This window comes from Telmatherina bonti (genome assembly GCF_933228915.1).
Source record: "Telmatherina bonti genome assembly, chromosome: 7".
NCBI classification, from domain to species: Eukaryota; Metazoa; Chordata; class Actinopteri; order Atheriniformes; family Telmatherinidae; genus Telmatherina; species Telmatherina bonti.
In genome coordinates this window covers 34,895,090-34,916,457 of record NC_136625.1, presented here as the reverse complement: position 1 = coordinate 34,916,457, position 21,368 = coordinate 34,895,090, and positions in this window count along the sequence as shown.

Genomic DNA, 21,368 nt, shown 5'->3' with positions numbered 1-21,368 from the left:
CAGTGTTACATGGCGTCTTGGAAATAAAAGCTGGTTTAGTGTGGCTTCTTAAGTTGCTGCTGGGCTCCAGAAATACACATAATAATTTGTTTTTAGCCACCAAACAAGTCAGGAATCCAGTGTTTAATTTTCGAACAGGAATGTGGAAAACAAAACTTTTGGTACTTTTATATCTACACCGTAAACTGAAACTTATTGCACCTTAAAGTGAAACCACGATTCTACGATGTGCATTAATATCTTTATTGCAGGGGTAAAATATAAATAAAATTTAAGGATATCAATAATCGAATGAAATGCCTTTAAAACAACAACATACATATAAAATACTGGTAAATAAATAAACGACTAAGATGAAATTAAAAGAAAATAAACAACCAAAATTTGAGTGTGCAGGATAAGAGGCTCTGCATGAGAAATAACCATAGACTGTATATATAGAAATGGATGGAGCCTCTGTGACGTCACCTGTTGGTTTCTGAAGAGCTGAAATGAAACTCGGTGGGCGGTTCCTACAATCGCCATCTTGGCAGAGGCATGCGTGTTTCTCGTCCGGAAAATACAAATATGGTGGAGCTGAGAGGGGGGCTGTGAGCGCGTCATGGAGGATGAGTGACATCGAGCGAACTCCGAGCTTTCTGTAGCTAAGAGCTAACCGAGCTAACCTGGAGATAACAGGAGTTAACCAGCTAACGGAGGTAAGCGGGCTAAAGCTAAGTCACGTTGTTAACTGGCTAAAAACCGCGGTTGTTCTACGTTCTTCTGACTTGAAGCGGGAAATCGGGTACCTGTCAATCAAAAGGACACGCCCCTAAATATGCCGAATTTCGAGATTAAATTACTTTTAAACGGGCGAGTCAGAAAAAAAATTCACTCCCCCCACAGTTGTCATGAAGTTAAACCTGACTTATAAACCAAAAATGGATTTTTGAACCAGGCTGTAAACATGTTTATTTCTGCTGTGAAGTTGGTCTTTTTAACATGGGAGTCTATGGGGATTCAATCTGTCTTGGAGCCCCTAGTGGATGAAGGGGGAACTGCAGTTTTATGCCGCATAGGCTTCACTTTTAACCGCCGGAGGCTCCATCTTTCCTACATGATCTATGGAAATAACGCAGATAGAAATAAATAGAAATAACTCAGAAATCTGATCAACCAGACCACTGTCATGTGGTGTAGCTCCATTTATGTTTTGCCTCTGCTGGAGAGTAAAAGCTGTTTTTAAAAAGGTCCGATTCATTCGAGTACAGCGTGAACGTAATCACAGTCCGGGATAATGTCATCCCCCCCCCCCCACCTCTGCAGAGCTAAATGAAATGCAGGAGAAGGAATTCAGACATTTGATTCAGGTGTGCTGCAGAAGAAACACATTTAAAAGTTGCAGCATGGTAGATCTGGACGTCTGGACTCCTGGTGTAGGTGCTCCGTGAATCTTTCCACCTTACTGGTTGCCGCTGAGCTGCTGTCTGTCATTCAGTAATTTCTGCCAGTGTATTTAGGACTCGCCCACTCTCCATCCCCTGATCCCCACACAGAACTCACACTCCACCCAGTTTCCAAACACTTTCTGCTATTTTGGACAGTTTAGCAAAAAGTTGTTCTTTCTTTCTTTGTTCTTTATTTTTTTGTTTCTTTCTTTCTTACTTTGTTCTTTTTTTCCTTTGTTCTTTAGTTCTTACCTTGTTCTTTCTTTCTTTCTTTCTTTTTTCTTGCACCGACGGTGTGAAAGAAAACTAAAATGTGTATTTACAGGAACAAAAACGAGGCATGATTTGCTATGAAGGGTCTTAATCACTGTCACTCATCCATTCATAATGAACTTATAGGTATCTGAGCTTTTGCATTTTTCTAATCTGTTTTTGAATCTAAAACCATCATAAAACACCAAAATGAACATTTTAAGTGGTTTAAGTGATTTTCTAATGTGTCCTTTTGTTTTTGGCCTCACCTTTGCTCCCACATGGCTCCTTCAGGTACTGGTGACTCACCTGTGACTGGACTGACTGCCTCCGTCTGACAAGTCTGGGTCTGATCTCCACCTGGCTTCAGTTAGTCTGCCTTCCTCTGGAGTTGTCTGTACTTGTACAGTTTTTAGATCATTATCGTTTATGCAACTTCATTTCAGGTTCTAGCAGCTCAGAACATTTGTGTGTTTGGGTGGAACGCTGGTAGTGAGGATGAGGTTTTATTTTAATATTTTACAGATTATTTTGCATTGTTTTCTCATACGTATCACGTTATACATTATATATTTTTATTTTATATTTGATAAATGTGATTAATCCTATATTAATCTGCAGTCTTATTATTTTATCATTTTAAAAGACTTAGTTTTGTTTTATTGATTAATTTACTTACCAGTATAATTTAATGTTGCTTTAAAAGCATTTCTTTCAATTATATTGTTAAGTTTTATTTGTATTCTTTACTGGCCTTGCATTAAAGTTAATAATAAATATTGTCTTTATTTTTATTTGAGGGGCAAGAAGTATCTATCTGTGTTAATTAAAAAGTATAATAAATCCATCCCGAGCTCTGAGATATGATCCTGCCTAAAGAACGTCATAGAATCCAGTGACTTATTATTATTATTTTAAAATCTTCATGATAAAAACATTTTCTTGCAAGTTATCTGGTTTGGAAAACAGTTTAGTTTGTGTACTTTCTTTGCTTCTTGGCTCCGTTATTCAGCTGAAGGTGGTTCTCAACCCCCCCATGATAAGAAACGTTGGGTTCGCACCCCGATTTTGCAGAGTCCTCTAAATGTAAGGCTGGAAAACAGTCATAAATAAGGAGGATAAAGTTGATTCAGTTTGCTGTGACAAAACACCTGCATGCCTCTCTCACTGTCAAAATCCCATTTGTTATATTACATGTGTACTAACATAGTTGTTAATGTGCTAAAAGATGCCATTTCACAGATTTAACTGCATTTACTGTTTAATTTTGGCAGACCTGGTAAAAATACTAATCTTATAAAATAACTGTAGGCTGTGTGCTTTTTAGAATTATCTGGCGACCTCCTAAAATGATCTCTCAACCCCTCAGGGGTCCCGACCCCCAGTCTGAGAGCCACTAGTCCGAGGAAAAGAATTTTGTAAGACACCCAAACACCATGCAATAATTATATTTGTAATGAATGTGAATATTTTGCAGCATGGATTGCGTTGCTATTTGCTTTAATAATATCTTAAATTTGACAAATCCTAGATCTAATGCTAATATTTCCCACTTTAGATGTACATACACATGACAAAACAGACCATCTACCAGTACTCAGTGTAAGTGACATCATGGGAAATCACAAAGAAGCCTTTATGTGTTGGAACTTGGATAAGTACAAACATGAAAAGAATCAGTGAACTGCCAGGTCATCCTTCTATATACCAGAGATATGAAAAAGAAATCCTCTGCCCACAGAAGATTACATGTTTTTCTGTGTGAAAAATACAAGTTATACTTGCAGCTTCCAGACTTCTTTGAACTTGGCACGTCAACAGAACGCACCAGGATTCAGATCACTAACAAGTCTTATATGACTCTTTAATGACAACAAAACAATCTTACAATACTTGTTTTGTTTTCAGTATATTACCTTACAAGCTGCATTGTAATGAGTGAAGCTGAGAGAGCTTGAATTTTTTTTCTATTCAACAGATTTTGAGATGCTAAAGAAGTTAAAACAACAATAATAAACTCCCTGGAGCTCAGTTTGCGTATCCTGTTAATACCTACACAGCACGCAGCCAGAAGACGAAAGGAAATCAATACTGCTAAAAGTAATTTGACAAAACAAATAAACTAAACGTATGCAGTGAAGGTTGATTAATTTATGATTCAGTGTAATCGCAAGGCGTCTGGCTGTAATTCTGTCTGAGGTGTTCTCGCTGTGCACAAGCGATTCTTGCATGTGCTACACAGAGATTTGCTTTCTTCATGGAAAATGAACTGGGACTGGTTGTTTGGCAATTCATGCATGTTGGAGCGTCTCGGTTCAACGGCTCGTTTTGGGCCTGCAGGGAGTCCAGGAGATGCTCAGAAAGAATTAATATTGAGGATGATTGTTTCTGTAGCTGCAATGGAAAGCTGAGCTTACTTACTTGTAGCGAAGATGAAAGCTCAAAGGAGTGTTAGATCTTCCTCATTGATATGTAACACAGAGTCAAACAATAAAAACTTTGCTTCGAAGTGCCGTGATAGCTAACCTGATGTTACTTAATAAATAAACAGATGCACAGTGTTCTATATCGATTGAAAACAAACAAACAAAAGACAGACCCTCACCGTAGATTATATAAAAATCATCTCAACACAACTACTGGCAGATCACACATAGTGAAAAATTAGATAAAAACAAGTTTAAAAATGAATTTTCTTGACAGCCAGAGGTTGAAACACTATGAAAGGCAGACCAAACGTCACTTCAGAAGCCTAACAGATCCATGTGGTGATGAAACCACAACCACTGCTCCACTACCCGCTTTCAACAAAGTCACTGCTTTCATTTTCACATATTTTTTTTTTTTTTTTTTTTTACAAATGCCTGCAACATTTGCTTCCCACAGAGATTTTCCACCCAGCCTTCTAGTGACTCCACTAAAACATCAGCAGGTGAGACAGAGTGTGACTGTAGCAGCAAATGTCCACAGCATGAGCTGCAACTGATTCAGCTAAATGAGTCTATGTGATGGTGGGGAATACTGCTTCCTATGAATTAACAGAAGCAGTCGTGAAGATGTGCGTACACACATCCACGTGTTGTTATCAACACAACAGTGGTCATCAAAGAGTCAATGACAGACCTTACAAAGGTCAGGGCAACTGATCTGCCCTCATTTAGGGCGGATGGGTAAGACTTTATGGGTGCTGGTACAGTTCAGGAACTCTTTTCTGACTCTGACCGGTGAGTCAAGCTAATGTTGGGTTCCAACTTTGTTCTGAGCAGGATTTCAGAACCCGGGGGCTGACACCACCTGGACCTGCAGCCTTGTTCAGTTTCTCCAGCTGTTTCTTCAGCTGATTGCAGGAGACAGACAGGCTAGAAGTGGAGGTGGTGGAAGTTTCAGGAGACAGACAGGCTAGAGGTGGAGGTGGTGGAGGTTTCAGGAGACAGACAGGCCAGAGGAGGAGGTGGTGGAAGTTTCAGGAGACAGACAGGCTAGAGGAGGAGGTGGTGGAGGTTTCAGGAGACAGACAGGCTAGAGGTGGAGGTGGTGGAAGTTTCAGGAGACAGACAGGCTAGAGGTGGAGGTGGTGGAGGTTTCAGGAGACAGACAGGCTAGAGGTGGAGGTGGTGGAAGTTTCAGGAGACAGACAGGCTAGAGGTGGAGGTGGTGGAGGTTACAGGAGACAGACAGGCCAGAGGTGGAGGTGGTGGAAGTTTCAGGAGACAGACAGGCTAGAGGTGGTGGAGGTGGAGGTTACAGGAGACAGACAGGCTAGAGGTGGAGGTGGTGGAGGTTACAGGAGACAGACAGGCCAGAGGTGGAGGTGGTGGAGGTTACAGGAGACAGACAGGCCAGAGGTGGAGGTAGAGGAGGTTACAGGAGACAGACAGGCTTGAGGTGGAGGCGGTGGGGCTTTCGGGAGACAGACAGGCTAGAGATGGAGGCGAGGGAGGTTTCAGGAGACAGACAGGCTTGAGGTGGAGGCGGTGGGGCTTTCGGGAGACAGACAGGCAAGAGATGGAGGTGGTGGAGGTTACAGGAGACAGACAGGCTAGAGGTGGAGGTGGTGGAGGTTACAGGAGACAGACAGGCCAGAGGTGGAGGTGGTGGAGGTTTCAGGAGACAGACAGGCTAGAGGTGGAGGTGGTGGAGGTTACAGGAGACAGACAGGCCAGATGTGGAGGTGGTGGAGGTTACAGGAGACAGACAGGCCAGAGGTGGAGGTAGAGGAGGTGTCAGGAGACAGACAGGCTTGAGGTGGAGGTGGTGGAGGTTTCAGGAGACAGACAGGCTAGAGATGGAGGTGGTGGAGGTTTCAGGAGACAGACAGGCTAGAGATGGAGGCGAAGGAGGTTTCAGGAGACAGACAGACTAGAGGTGGAGGTGGTGGAGGTTACAGGAGACAGACAGGCCAGAGGTGGAGGTAGAGGAGGTGTCAGGAGACAGACAGGCTTGAGGTGGAGGCGGTGGGGCTTTCGGGAGACAGACAGGCTAGAGATGGAGGCGAAGGAGGTTTCAGGAGACAGACAGGCTAGAGGAGGAAGCGGTGGACGTTACAGGAGACAGACAGGCTAGAGGTGGAGGTGGTGGAGGTTTCAGGAGACAGACAGGCTAGAGGAGGAAGCGGTGGACGTTACAGGAGACAGACAGGCTAGAGGTGGAGGTGGTGGAAGTTTCAGGAGACAGACAGGCTAGAGGAGGAGGTGGTGGAGGTTACAGGAGACAGACAGGCTAAAGGTGGAGGTGGTGGAAGTTTCAGGAGACAGACAGGCTAGAGGAGGAGGCGGTGGAGGTTACAGAAGACAGACAGGCTAGAGGTGGAGGCGGTGGAGGTTACAGGAGACAGACAGGCTAGAGGTGGAGGTGGTGGAGGTTACAGGAGACAGACAGGCTAGAGGTGGAGGTGGTGGAGGTTACAGGAGACAGACAGGCTAGAGGTGGAGGTGGTGGAGGTTACAGGAGACAGACAGGCCAGAGGTGGAGGTGGTGGAGGTTTCAGGAGACAGACAGGCTAGAGGTGGAGGTGGTGGAGGTTACAGGAGACAGACAGGCCAGATGTGGAGGTGGTGGAGGTTACAGGAGACAGACAGGCCAGAGGTGGAGGTAGAGGAGGTGTCAGGAGACAGACAGGCTTGAGGTGGTAGTGGGGGAGGTTTCAGGAGACAGACAGACTAGAGATGGAGGTGGTGGAGGTTTCAGGAGACAGACAGGCTAGAGATGGAGGCGAAGGAGGTTTCAGGAGACAGACAGACTAGAGGTGGAGGTGGTGGAGGTTTCAGGAGACAGACAGGCAAGAGATGGAGGTAGAGGAGGTGTCAGGAGACAGAAAGGCTAGAGGTGGAGGCGGTAGGGTTGTCGGGAGACAGACAGGCTAGAGGTGGAGGTGGTGGAGGTTTCAGGAGACAGACAGGCTAGAGGTGGTGGTGGTGGAGGTTTCAGGAGACAGACAGGCTAAAGATGGAGGCGAAGGAGGTTTCAGGAGACAGACAGGCTAGAGGTGGTGGTGGTGGAGGTTACAGGAGACAGACAGGCTAGAGGTGGAGGTGGTGGAGGTTACAGGAGACAGACAGGCTAGAGGTGGAGATGGTGGAGGTTTCAGGAGACAGACAGGCTAAAGATGGAGGCGAAGGAGGTTTCAGGAGACAGACAGGCTAGAGGTGGAGGTGGTGGAGGTTTCAGGAGACAGACAGGCTAGAGGAGGAGGTGGTGGAAGTTTCAGGAGACAGACAGGCTAGAGGAGGAGGTGGTGGGGGTTTCAGGAGACAGACAGGCTAGAGGTGGAGGTGGTGGAAGTTTCAGGAGACAGACAGGCTAGAGGAGGAGGTGGTGGAGGTTTCAGGAGACAGACAGGCTAGAGGTGGAGGTGGTGGAGGTTACAGGAGACAGACAGGCTAGAGGTGGAGGTGGTGGAGGTTACAGGAGACAGACAGGCCAGAGGTGGAGGTGGTGGAGGTTACAGGAGACAGACAGGCTAGAGGTGGAGGTGGTGGAGGTTTCAGGAGACAGACAGGCTAGAGGTGGTGGTGGTGGAGGTTTCAGGAGACAGACAGGCTAGAGGTGGAGGTGGTGGAGGTTTCAGGAGACAGACAGGCTAGAGGTGGAGGTGGTGGAGGTTACAGGAGACAGACAGGCTAGAGGTGGAGGTGGTGGAGGTTTCAGGAGACAGACAGGCCAGAGGTGGTGGAGGTGGAGGTTACAGGAGACAGACAGGCTAGAGGTGGAGGTGGTGGAGGTTACAGGAGACAGACAGGCTAGAGGTGGAGGTGGTGGAGGTTACAGGAGACAGACAGGCTAGAGGTGGAGGTGGTGGAGGTTTCAGGAGACAGACAGGCCAGAGGTGGTGGAGGTGGAGGTTACAGGAGACAGACAGGCTAGAGGTGGAGGTGGTGGAGGTTACAGGAGACAGACAGGCTAGAGGTGGAGGTGGTGGAGGTTTCAGGAGACAGACAGGCCAGAGGTGGTGGAGGTGGAGGTTACAGGAGACAGACAGGCTAGAGGTGGAGGTGGTGGAGGTTACAGGAGACAGACAGGCTAGAGGTGGAGGTGGTGGAGGTTACAGGAGACAGACAGGCTAGAGGTGGAGGTGGTGGAGGTTTCAGGAGACAGACAGGCCAGAGGTGGTGGAGGTGGAGGTTACAGGAGACAGACAGGCTAGAGGTGGAGGTGGTGGAGGTTACAGGAGACAGACAGGCCAGAGGTGGAGGTGGTGGAGGTTACAGGAGACAGACAGGCTAGAGGTGGTGGTGGTGGAGGTTACAGGAGACAGACAGGCTAGAGGTGGAGGTGGTGGAGGTTTCAGGAGACAGACAGGCTAGAGGTGGAGGTGGTGGAGGTTACAGGAGACAGACAGGCCAGAGGTGGAGGTGGTGGAGGTTACAGGAGACAGACAGGCTAGAGGTGGAGGTGGTGGAGGTTTCAGGAGACAGACAGGCTAGAGGTGGTGGTGGTGGAGGTTTCAGGAGACAGACAGGCTAGAGGTGGTGGTGGTGGAGGTTTCAGGAGACAGACAGGCTAGAGGTGGAGGTGATGGAGGTTACAGGAGACAGACAGGCTAGAGGTGGAGGTGGTGGAGGTTACAGGAGACAGACAGGCTAGAGGTGGAGGTGGTGGAGGTTTCAGGAGACAGACAGGCCAGAGGTGGTGGAGGTGGAGGTTACAGGAGACAGACAGGCTAGAGGTGGAGGTGGTGGAGGTTACAGGAGACAGACAGGCTAGAGGTGGAGGTGGTGGAGGTTACAGGAGACAGACAGGCTAGAGGTGGAGGTGGTGGAGGTTTCAGGAGACAGACAGGCTAGAGGTGGAGGTGGTGGAGGTTACAGGAGACAGACAGGCTAGAGGTGGAGGTGGTGGAGGTTTCAGGAGACAGACAGGCCAGAGGTGGTGGAGGTGGAGGTTACAGGAGACAGACAGGCTAGAGGTGGAGGTGGTGGAGGTTACAGGAGACAGACAGGCTAGAGGTGGAGGTGGTGGAGGTTACAGGAGACAGACAGGCTAGAGGTGGAGGTGGTGGAGGTTTCAGGAGACAGACAGGCCAGAGGTGGTGGAGGTGGAGGTTACAGGAGACAGACAGGCTAGAGGTGGAGGTGGTGGAGGTTACAGGAGACAGACAGGCCAGAGGTGGAGGTGGTGGAGGTTACAGGAGACAGACAGGCTAGAGGTGGTGGTGGTGGAGGTTACAGGAGACAGACAGGCTAGAGGTGGAGGTGGTGGAGGTTTCAGGAGACAGACAGGCTAGAGGTGGAGGTGGTGGAGGTTACAGGAGACAGACAGGCCAGAGGTGGAGGTGGTGGAGGTTACAGGAGACAGACAGGCTAGAGGTGGAGGTGGTGGAGGTTTCAGGAGACAGACAGGCTAGAGGTGGTGGTGGTGGAGGTTTCAGGAGACAGACAGGCTAGAGGTGGTGGTGGTGGAGGTTTCAGGAGACAGACAGGCTAGAGGTGGAGGTGATGGAGGTTACAGGAGACAGACAGGCTAGAGGTGGAGGTGGTGGAGGTTACAGGAGACAGACAGGCTAGAGGTGGAGGTGGTGGAGGTTTCAGGAGACAGACAGGCCAGAGGTGGTGGAGGTGTCTGTATCAGTTAAAGTTGACGAAGATGAGGCTGTGTTCGGGTCCATGACTGAGCTGCAGGGTGACTGAGTGTAGGTGTGACAGGAAGCCGGGGATATTTTCCCTTACTGACCATACGCCCCTCACCTCAATCTGCTGCAGCTTCTTTCTCAACATTTTAGTCCTCCCCGCACTTCTTAATCTCTTCTTTCAGATGTGTTGGTGTTGTCTTCAATAACTACCCTTTTCCCTCTCTGAGTGCTTTTTTTACATTTAGTTCCTTTTTCAGGTAACTGGTGATTCAGGGTTTTTTACTGGGAAAGCACCTTAATGTTCTTGTTGTCATACTTTTAGTTGCGGAAATGATGTCATCTCTGTGTGGTTCACAGAGGACACTGAAGTCCTTTTTCATTTACCTGAACTGAGGCAGAGGTCATGTTTTCAACGTGGGTTTTTTTGTTTGTTTGCTTGTTTAATAACTTTCCAGGAATTGCCAGAAAGGGAATGAGGAAGTGATTACAATAACTGTCTGGATCCAGAAATTTCTGGACAATCTTAGCATAATTTTGACTATAGATCATCAAATAAAAAAATAGGGTCTGCACAGTGGCATAGTGATTAGCACTGTGGCCTCACAGCAACAAGGTTTGATCCGGGGGGGGGGGCTCGAATGGTGGCCTTTCTGTCGAGTTTGCATGTTCTCCCCGTGTATATGTGTGTTTTCTCCGGGTACTCTGGCATCCTCCCACCATCCAAAGATAAGCATGTTAGGTAATTGGTTACTCTAAATTGTCCTTAGGAGCGAGTGTGAACATTAATGGTTGTTTGTCTCTTCGTGTTCCTGTGATGGACTGGTGACCTGTCGAGGGTGTATCCGTCTCTCACCCGAAGGCTGCTGCGATCGGCTCAAGCTCCCCCGCGACCTTTCATCAGATTAAGCGGTTCTGAGAATGAATGAAATAAAATAAGATAATGGCCAGAATCATTAGCGAAGACACAAACAAACTAATAAAACATACAATTACAAGATGACATGATCATAGATGTTGCATATTCTTACCACTAACCCCGACTGCTGACATTAAACAAACTTCAAGACTGTTATAGCTGTTTGCTTCAGCTTGGTGTCTTAGTTTCCATGATCAAGGACTCAAGACGACATGGGCTCTATTCTGATGATGGAAATGGGGATTTAGCTTGAAGCATAAATAAGAGGGTTGGTGTGGGCTTGTTAACTAGAAGGGATGTTGGGCCTTTGGGGTTTTTCGAACTTCTCTCCGACTCTTTGGCTTGGTTGAGGCCTGTGCTCTCTAAGTGCTTCTAGTTAAATAAGTCCAACATTATATATTCTCTGGACAAACAACTGACAAATTGTTGGGAATGTTGGAAGTGTAGCAGAGAGGGAAATGGTAAAATCTCCAGAGATCCTAATGGAAGTGTTAGAATGTTGTGTTTGCTGCTTAGCAATGACTTAGCTGATGTCAGAAGGTGCGTCTGTAGTGGTACTGGGTATGATATAATCCACTACCTGAATAACAAATGTAAGCTGTCTAGGTAAGTGATGTGGATGAAAGCTGACAGTTTAACCCCTTAGCCAGTGGGGCCCGCCAATCGGCTGTTTTGAAGAAGATGACGCAGTCTGGGGTCTTCTGTCAGCTTTTTAAAAAAAATTGTTTGTTTGTTTGTTTTAAAGTCCCAGAAGAGAGGTTGCACAGCCCTCATAGATAACAAACAAATGCAGTGTATATTGATATGTAACACAGAGTCAAACAATAAAAACTTTGCTTCGAAGTGCCGTGGTAGCCAACCTGATGTTACTTAATAAATAAATAGATGCACAGTGTTCTATATCGATTGAAAACAAACAAACAAAAGACAGACCCTCACCGTAGATTACATAAAAATCAGCTCAACACAACTACTGGCAGATCACACATAGTGAAAAATTAGATAAAAACAAGTTTAAAAATGAATTTTCTTGACAGCCAGAGGTTGAAACACTATGAAAGGCAGACCAAACGTCACTTCAGAAGCCTAACAGATCCATGTGGTGATGAAACCACAACCACTGCTCCACTACCCGCTTTCAACAAGTCACTGCTTTCATTTTCACATATTTTTTTTTTTTTTTTTTTTACAAATGCCTGCAACATTTGCTTCCCACAGAGATTTTCCACCCAGCCTTCTAGTGACTCCACTAAAACATCAGCAGGTCAGACAGAGTGTGACTGTAGCAGGAAATGTCCACAGCATGAGCTGCAACTGATTCAGCTAAATGAGTCTATGTGATGGTGGGGAATACTGCTTCCTACGAATTAACAGAAGCAGTCGTGAAGATGTGCGTACACACATCCACGTGTTGTTATCAACACAACAGTGGTCATCAAAGAGTCAATGACAGACCTTACAAAGGTCAGGGCAACTGATCTGCCCTCATTTAGGGCGGATGGGTAAGACTTTATGGGTGCTGGTACAGTTCAGGAACTCTTGTTAAACAGATAAAACTGCATTCTCAGTATTCCTTCTGTGTCCTTGTTAGCCCTTCGAGCTCATTTATTTAAACAAGAATTCTGATTGGTCAGGTTGTGCTGTGTTTATTTTAATGAAGCCACAAGCTTCATTTGGTTTAAATTTCCTCAATTTTTCTCTTTGCCTTGCACCTGCATTCACTTTGTTTCTCTTCATCTCAAGTGAAATTTGATGCATTATTTTGCGCATTAATTTTTAGAAAGCTTCTTCAGTTGATCCTGCTGGTTAATGACTCTTACCCTGCCAATGAGACTCATCATGACAGATTTTTCAAATAGTCTCTTTATGATGAGTAATCACAAGCAGGACAACTTTCAAGCCAGCATGAAAAAATCTTTACAGGTCCTGAATAAAAATGAAAATGAATACATTTTCCTTTATTTTTTATATATCAGGCTTCAGGGGGTTAGGTGTTACACACCTTAATAATATTAATGTTTTAGTTTGACTGCTTTATGTGTCTGATGGAAGAAGCTCTACTTAAAAAAAAACATGAAAAGATATTACTGTTTCACAATTTCCAATCATTTTATTGGTCAGACTCAGCTGCTATGCAGAATCTTAGGTCATTCAGCCTCTTCTTGTCAAACATCAGACACCTCAGTCATCTCCCTTTACCAAAACACATGCATGTTACCTGCTGGTGCTCTGATAATAATACTAGTGAGTTGTGATTTAGGTTAAGGGGCAAAGAAGCTACAAGTGTTGCATGGTTTGGTTTACAGATCATTGGGCAGTATTCTGCACCCAGAATGTCTTGATGAAAAACATGTCACCTTGATGTCTTGCTTTGAAGGGAAGCTGAAGAGGCGGTGGCGATGTGCTGTTATTACAGCATTATACCTCCAGCTGAGCAACTCCAGGACGGTCTTAAATAAGATGAGACAGTCATAAAGACTGACAAAGGTCAGCTGATACCTATCACAGATAAAATGAAAATAGTCAAATATTTACACTAAGATAATCAGACGCTTCTTCACCATCTTTGTCTCTCAGCTCTTATGTTGAAAATGTATGTGTGTAGGGAGGGCCTTCCTCATCTTTAACACTAGAGAAAGTGCCTCAGAGTCAGAGGAGATTATGCATACTAAATGAGCAAAATGAGCGCTCCACAGTACGACATCTTCGATCTGTGGCGTAGGAAGCTGCAGCACAGCAGTCAGCATGAATGCTTTAAAGCCCCTCTCAAGGCCATCAAATGCCGATGTGAAACATCCACATCCACCCACATAGCAACCAATGCTCTGCCTCCTTGAAGAGGCTCAGTGATGCTGACAGGCAGAGGCTACGCTGAGTCATTGTGGTTAACTTTTGGTTCATTAAAAACACCTGAATGTGATCAAGATGACTAAAACAGCTACACAATCAGCTATGCGCTTAGTGTGGGGAAAATTACACAAATGACTCTTCTTGCAATTATCTTTTGCACTCAGCGTATTTCATTTTAAAAAATCTCCCACAGTCACCAGCATTTTTATCTTCTCTGTCACCTCATTACAACCTGCTGCGCCTCGCATTTACGCATCATTTCTTTGCTTCTCATTTTCATTAATAGCAGTCTGTTGAGTATCATTCAAGGTTTAAGAGAAAACACAAATGATCTGCTCATCAGAAGAAAAAAGTTAGAACTGGGGTTTCCTTGTGAAGAGATAAAGAAAGTCTCCCTTTTCAAATGAGGGTTTTGTATGTTTCATGGTTTTCAGCATGGTGAGTTTGGAGAGAAAACGTGACCTTGGGGAGACAGGGGAGAGGACAGGGGATGGTTGCAACATGTAATTTTTTCTCGAATTAGACAAACTAGGGTGCTTACACTCAAACTGCACATGCTCAGTTGGTGTTAAAGATAAAACAACAGATACAAAAACATTTTATCGAGTTATTTAAGTAGTTTTTACTTGAGCTTTATTTTTGTTAAAGGGGTGCTATGATGGTATTTGGAGTTTTCTGAGCTTTCTACAGTGTTACAGTGTTGAATCCTCATCAGACATGTGAACGGCACTGTTTTTTTATCACCTAAACGCATGTTTGAGTTTGAGTTCCAGCACGCTCTCCGTTCAGTTTCCATGGTGACGAAAAATGCGTTGTTTTAGAGTTTTCTACTTGGAAATCCTTGTGACGTCCCGGGGGATAAGGTTCGGTGATTGGTTACCTTCTACTGGTTAACAAGGGCATGTACAAATACATCAGGCGGGTGGAAAACGTGGGATAAAGTTATTTCCAACGATGGCTGGTGAGTTTACCAAAGAGAGACATCCTGCTGCATTCCTTGCTGTGGGTTGCTGTTTTCCACTTCGTTTTCAGGGTCTGATTCAGGTTCCAACATGTAGGGCTGTATGCTATGTGTCGACATTGTATTTTCTTTTTTTATTGAGTTCATATTAGCCTAATCCTTCTGTTTATGAGATGTTACAATGACGGTGAAAGCAGGTGAGGTGTGCGCTCCCGATGTAGTGCAGTGGCGGGAGGCGGGGCTTAATGCGGAAGCGTCTCAATCCACTCGTTTTGCCCGCAGGCTGATCTGACAGCCTACGGAGAGGGTCGGTCTGAAGTAAATAAAGCTATTTGTGACGATAACTCGATCAATCCCAGCCCTTCTGGTCTCAGAAATAAAAATAAATGAGTCTGAAATGCACATAATAGTTCCACTTTAAACTGCTGTTACTGATTTCATGATTCATGTGACATGTTAACTTTTAGCTAATTTTGGTAAGCATGTGTCAGATTTCCCTGTTTAGCTAGCACATCGGGTTTTATCATGGCAGACAGTTTGGGGACAGTTGCAACACCTGTTGCTGGCAATTCAATTCAAATTTATTTGTATTGCGCCACTTCATAGCAATGTCATCTCAGGGCACTTTACAGACACATCAATTTCAGCCAATTCATGATAAATAGCTTCGCGAACAGAAACCCATTGATTACATCAAATCTTGACTTGGATCCAATCCCCTATCCTGAGCTGCACAAGGCGACAGTGGAAAGTAAAAATCCCTTTTAACATGAAGGCAAAACCTCCAACAGGGAGGGCAGCCTTCTGCCTGGACTGGTTGGGGTGGAAAGGACAGGAAAGACAGATCAACATGTACTGCAGCTTTTACTCAGGAAGATTATGGAAATACTTTAAAATCTTTATTTGTGAAGGGAAAGGGGCAATAAAGTACTAAGTGCATCAGGTGACGTCCCCATGGCTGCATAACTAATGGATGGTTAGACTACCCCTAACTATAAGAGCATAACCTGGACAGTTGGACCCAGTAAATGCAGACTCCAATTATTACTATTACTTTGGGAAGTTCCATCCATCCATCCATCTTCTGCCGCTTATCCGGGGTCAGGTCGCGGGGGCAGCAGCCTAAGCAGGGAAGCCCAGACTTCCCTCTCCCCAGCCACATTTGCCAACTCTGTGGGGGGGATCCCGAGGCGTTCCCAGGCCAGCCGAGAGATGTAATCCCTCCAGCGTGTCCTGGGTCTTCCCCGGGGTCTCCTCCCAGAGGGACGTGCCTGGAACACCTCACCAGGGAGGCGTCCAGGAGGCATCCTGACCAGATGCCCGAGCCACCTCAACTGGTTCCTCTCGATGCAAAGGAGCAGCGGCTCTACTCTGAGCCCCTCCCGGATGACCGAGCTCCTCACCCTATCTCTAAGGGAGATCCCGGCCACCCTGCGGAGGAAACTCATTTCAGCCGCCTGTATACGAGATCTCGTTCTTTCGGTCACGACCCACAGCTCATGACCATAGGTGAGGGTAGGAACGTAGATCGACTGGTAAATCGAGAGCTTCGCCTTCTGGCTCTGCTCCTTCTTCACCACGACAGACCGGCGCAGAGTCCGCATTACTGCAGACGCCGCACCGATCCGTCTGTTGATCTCGCGCTCCATCCTTCCCTCACTCGTGAACAAGACCCCGAGATATTTAAACTCCTCCACTTGAGGCAGGACCTGACTCCCGACCCGGAGAGGGCAATCCACCCTATTCCGGCTGAGGACCATGGTCTCAGATTTTGAGGTGCTGATTCTCATCCCAGCCGCTTCACACTCGGCCGCGAATCGCTCAAGCGAGAGCTGGAGATCACGACCAGATGAAGCCAACAGGACCACGTCATCCGCAAAAAGCTGGGACCCAATCCTGAGGCCACCAAGTCGGATCTCCTCAACACCTCGGCTGCGCCTAGAAATTCTGTCCATATAAGTTATGAACAGAATCGGTGATAAAGGGCAGCCTTGGAGTCCAACCCTCACCGGAAACGGATCCGACTTACTACCGGCAATGCGGACCAAGCTCTGACACCTGTCGTACAGGGACCGGACAGCTCGTACAAGGGGGTCCGGTACCCCATACTCCCGGAGTAACCCCCACAGGAGCCCCCGGGGGACACGGTCGAATGCCTTCTCCAGGTCCACAAAGCACATGTAGACTGGTTGGGCAAACTCCCATGCCCCCCCCAGGACCCCAGAGAGGGTATAGAGCTGGTCCACTGTTCCGCGACCAGGACGAAAACCACACTGCTCCTCCTCAATCCGGGATTCGACTATCCGGCGGACCCTCCTCTCCAGGACCCCTGAATAGACCTTACCAGGGAGGCTGAGGAGTGTGATTCCCCTGTAATTGGAACACACCCTCCGGTCCCCCTTCTTAAAAAGGGGGACCACCACCCCAGTCTGCCAATCCAGCGGTACTGCCCCCGATGTCCACGCGATGCTGCAGAGGCGTGTCAGCCAGGACAGCCCCACAGCATCCAGAGCCTTAAGGAACTCCGGGCGGATCTCATCCACCCCCGGGGCCTTGCCGCCAAGGAGCTTTTTGACCACCTCAGCGACTTCAGCCCCAGAGATAGGAGAGTCCACCCCTGAGTCCACCAGCTCTGCTCCCTCATGGGAAGACGTGTTGGTAGGATTGAGGAGGTCTTCGAAGTATTCCCTCCACCGACCCACAACGTCCCGAGTTGAGGTCAGCAGCTCCCCACCTCCACTGTACACAGTATTGATGGAGCACTGCTTCCCCCTCCTGAGCCGCCGGATGGTGGACCAGAATCTCCTCGAAGCCGTCCGGAAGTCTTTCTCCATGGCCTCGCCGAACTCCTCCCATGCCCGAATTTTTGCCTCGGCAACAGCCGAAGCCGCATGCCGCTTAGCCCGCGGGTACCCATCAGCTGCCTCCAGAGTCCCACAGGCCAAGAAGGCCCGATAGGACTCCTTCTTCAGCTTGACGGCATCCCTCACTGCTGGTGTCCACCAACGAGTCCTGGGATTACCGCCACGACAGGCACCAACTACCTTACAGCCACAGCTCCGGCCGGCCGCCTCAGCAATAGAGGCACGGAACACAGCCCATTCGGACTCAATGTCCCCCGCCTCACTCGGGACATGTTCGAAGCTCTGCTGAAGGTGGGAGTTGAAGCTCGCTCTGACAGGGGACTCAGCCAGACGTTCCCAGCAGACCCTCACAACACGTTTGGGCCTGCCAGCTCTGACCGGCTTCCTCCCCCACCATCTGAGCCAACTCACCACCAGGTGGTGATCAGCTGACAGCTCCGCCCCCCTCTTCACCCGAGTGTCCAAGGCATGTGGCCGCAGGTCCGACGATACGACTACAAAATCGATCATCGAACTGCGGCCCAGGGAATCCTGATGCCAGGTGTACATATGGACACTCTTATGCTGGAACATGGTGTTCGTTATAGACAATCCATGACGAGCACAGAAGTCCAATAACAAAACACCATTTGGGTTCAGAGGGGGGGGACCATGCCTCCCAATCACTCCCCTCCAGGTCTCACTGTCATTGCCCACGTGAGCATTGAAGTCCCCCAGCAGAACAATGGAGTCCCCAGAGGGAGCACCCTCCAGCACTCCCTCCAAGGACTCCAGAAAGGGTGGGTACTCTGAACTGCTGTTCGGTGCATAAGCACAGGCTCTCCCTGAGCCGTCACCTTATCATGGTGGAGGGGTTTGTGCGTCCCGAAGATCCTAGCAGCTATGTTGTCGGGGGCTTTATGCCCCTGGTAGGGTCACCCATGGCAAACAGGTGTCTAGGGGAGGGACCAGACCAAGCACGGCTCATAGACCCCTATGATGACGACTAACCTGGGCATGAATGTTCCCTTGCCCGGACGCGGGTTACTGGGACCCCCTCTCTGGAGCCAGGCCTGGAGGTGGGGTACGAGAGCGAGCGTCTGGTGGCCGGGCCTTCGCCCATGGGGCCCGGTCGGGCTCAGCCCGAAAGGGTTACATGGGCCCCACCTCCCGTGGCCTCACCATCTGCGGGAGGAGCCGTAGGGGTCGGGTGCAATGTGAGCTGGGCGGCAGCAAGGGGCGGGGACCCTGGCGGTCCGATCCCCGGCTGCAGAAGCTGGCTCTAGGGACGTGGAACGTCACCTCTCTGGTGGGGAAGGAGCCTGAGCTTGTGCGCGAGGTTGAGCGGTTCCGACTAGATATAGTTGGACTCACCTCGACGCATGGCTTGGGCTCTGGAACCAGTACCCTCGAGAGGGGCTGGACCTTCTTCCACTCTGGAGTTGCTCATGGTGGGAGGCGCCGAGCAGGTGTGGGCATTCTCATCAGCCCCCAGCTTGGTGCCTGCATGTTGGGGTTTACCCCGGTGGATGAAAGGGTAGTTTCCCTCCGCCTCCGGGTGGGGGGACGGGAAGTTCAACTGTGCAAAAAAGCCTTGTTTGGTCTCAGTTAATAACCACTGAGTGCATGGGAACCAAATAACCATGACCACCCAGCAACACGTGGCATTTAGGACTTGGACAGCACATCTGAAAAACGAGTTCGAAGGTCTCCAGCTGTGAGACGCAACATCAGTCATTGTCACTCTCCTCTTGAAATCCATCCTAAATTCTTACAACAGCTCCAAAATGGCCTTAATGGACTAGCGATATGTTTTGATAATTGTTTTGTTGTTCATCACAAAAATATATACATGAGGGGGAAAACTTGTTCCTTGCTTTGCTTCCATGTCACAATTACTGCAGCCATGTGCACAATTACGCACACAGATTGTTTGCATGTCCTTCAGAAACATGCTAACTATAGGCTCAGTTTCTATTATATACATTTATAAATTACATTTCCCCTCCCAAAACACACAAAATAAAGTATAAATGCCCGGTATTGCATATTCATTACAGCAGACCTACCAGCTGGATGCAGATGCGCTACCTTTAAAAGATGCAATCCTGACTGCATGCTGTTAATAAATCAGTTTGTACACTTTTTTGCATGAGTAATGTGTTAGTACACACAAACCATAGTCTCCACAAACTCTTTATTAGATCTGAAAAGAACAAAAAACACATCTGTTTTATTTAGCTACAAATCAGTAATGCTTGACAGAAAACTACAAGATGAGTATTTATCGTCTCTGTAGTACAGAATATGTCTAGGAACTATTTTATTACTTTTTCATGCAAACATGTTGATACTTTTAATTAATGGAGCTCTAAATATTAACTTGCTTCATGAAAAAATGTTAAAAAGTCATCAGGAAAGTAACTTTGAGGCTCTAAGTGGATTAAAATTTTGTAGTTTGTTAGTAAAAGTAAACATTTTATGCTGTAAGTGATTATGCTTGGATAGGAAGTTACAGATTCATGCTTCCACAGCACACTGAAGTTTATATTGTAGCTTATAAATCTGCTTGTTTACCCCATCATGCTTTTAGATGCTGACTCTGTTGCTTTTTAGTGCTTTTTGTCATTTTCTTTAGACTAATTGTGATGTCAACCCACGTCCTATATGACAACATTCCAGGAGGCTGTGGATTTCTTTGGTATCCCACTGCAAGCCACAGCATCATTGTGGGAATTTAGTGCTCCATGCTGTGGGAATAACCATGCCTTAGATGATGACAAAACATTGGTCACATGGGCAACAACATACTTTTTGAAAAGGTCCAAACTGAAGCCGTGGAGTCTGGCTTAGACCAGCACTGTCCTTTGAACTCTGGTTTCCCCTCTGAGGAAAGAGACTTTTGGCCACAGAAACAGCTGTTTCTGAGGCCGAAAACAGAAAAAGAAATATTGTGAAGGAGTTGTGAGTGAATAAAATCCTGAAAATGAACCATAACCTGAAGATACTTCCAATCACATAAGGCCTCATCAGATCCAATGTCCAAGTTACTTCAACCATGCCGTCTTCCTGATTAGGACTGCGTTTTAAAGTCAGTCTGAATAATATATATGACTATCCAGATCTAACTTTAGGATTCATCGGTGCATATAACTGTAAATAGAGAAGTGGAGGTACGTCACAGGGTCTTGAAAGGATTCCTTTCTTGTTATTTCTCTTAATAACCTTTAAATACTGTTTAGTTTAGTTGAAAATGGTAAAATATAGCAGAGGATCGAAAAGAAAAAGGAGAAAAAAAGGCCTTACTGAGAGGTGCAAATGGTCCTAGAAGTTTGATGGGAAACAATGGAAAAAGAAAAAGGGGTGTGGGTGGGGTGGGTGCATGTTTATTGTGTTATTAATGTAGAGTCCTTCGGGTTGCATTTTATGTATGATAAAGTGTTCTATAAATAAACTTTTATTTGATTTGGTTGATTTTGACAAATTGCCACCTAACAAGCCAGTATTGGGCAAAAATTCCTCCTCTAAATCTAAACTCTGACTATTTCTTCTTTCTTTTTTCACAGGAAGGGGGTGTGACTGGCTGGTAAGATTTTAACCAATCACATGGCAGCAAATAAATACATTAAGTTATGCAGGCATGGTCAAGACAAGTTACTGGAGCATCAGAATGAGGAAGATTTAGGTGACTTTTAATGTTATATGATTGTTGGTCTGAGTATTTCAGAAACGGCTGATCTGCTGTGATTTTCACACACAACCATCTATTTGGTTTCCAGAGATGGACTGAAGAAGAGAAAATATCCAGCGAGCAGCAGTTGTCTGGACCAGAATGTCTTTTTTGATGTCTGCAGAATAAGATCTCTGAACACACAACATGTCCAGCCTTGCAGCAGATGGTCTCCAGCAGCAGAAGACCACAACGGGTGCAACTCCTGTCAGCTAAAAACACGAAACTGAGGCTTCAATTCACACAGACTCACCTCCATTAGACCAGATAATATGTTGCTGGTCTGATGAGTCTTCGTTTGAGCTCCATATTCAGATGGTA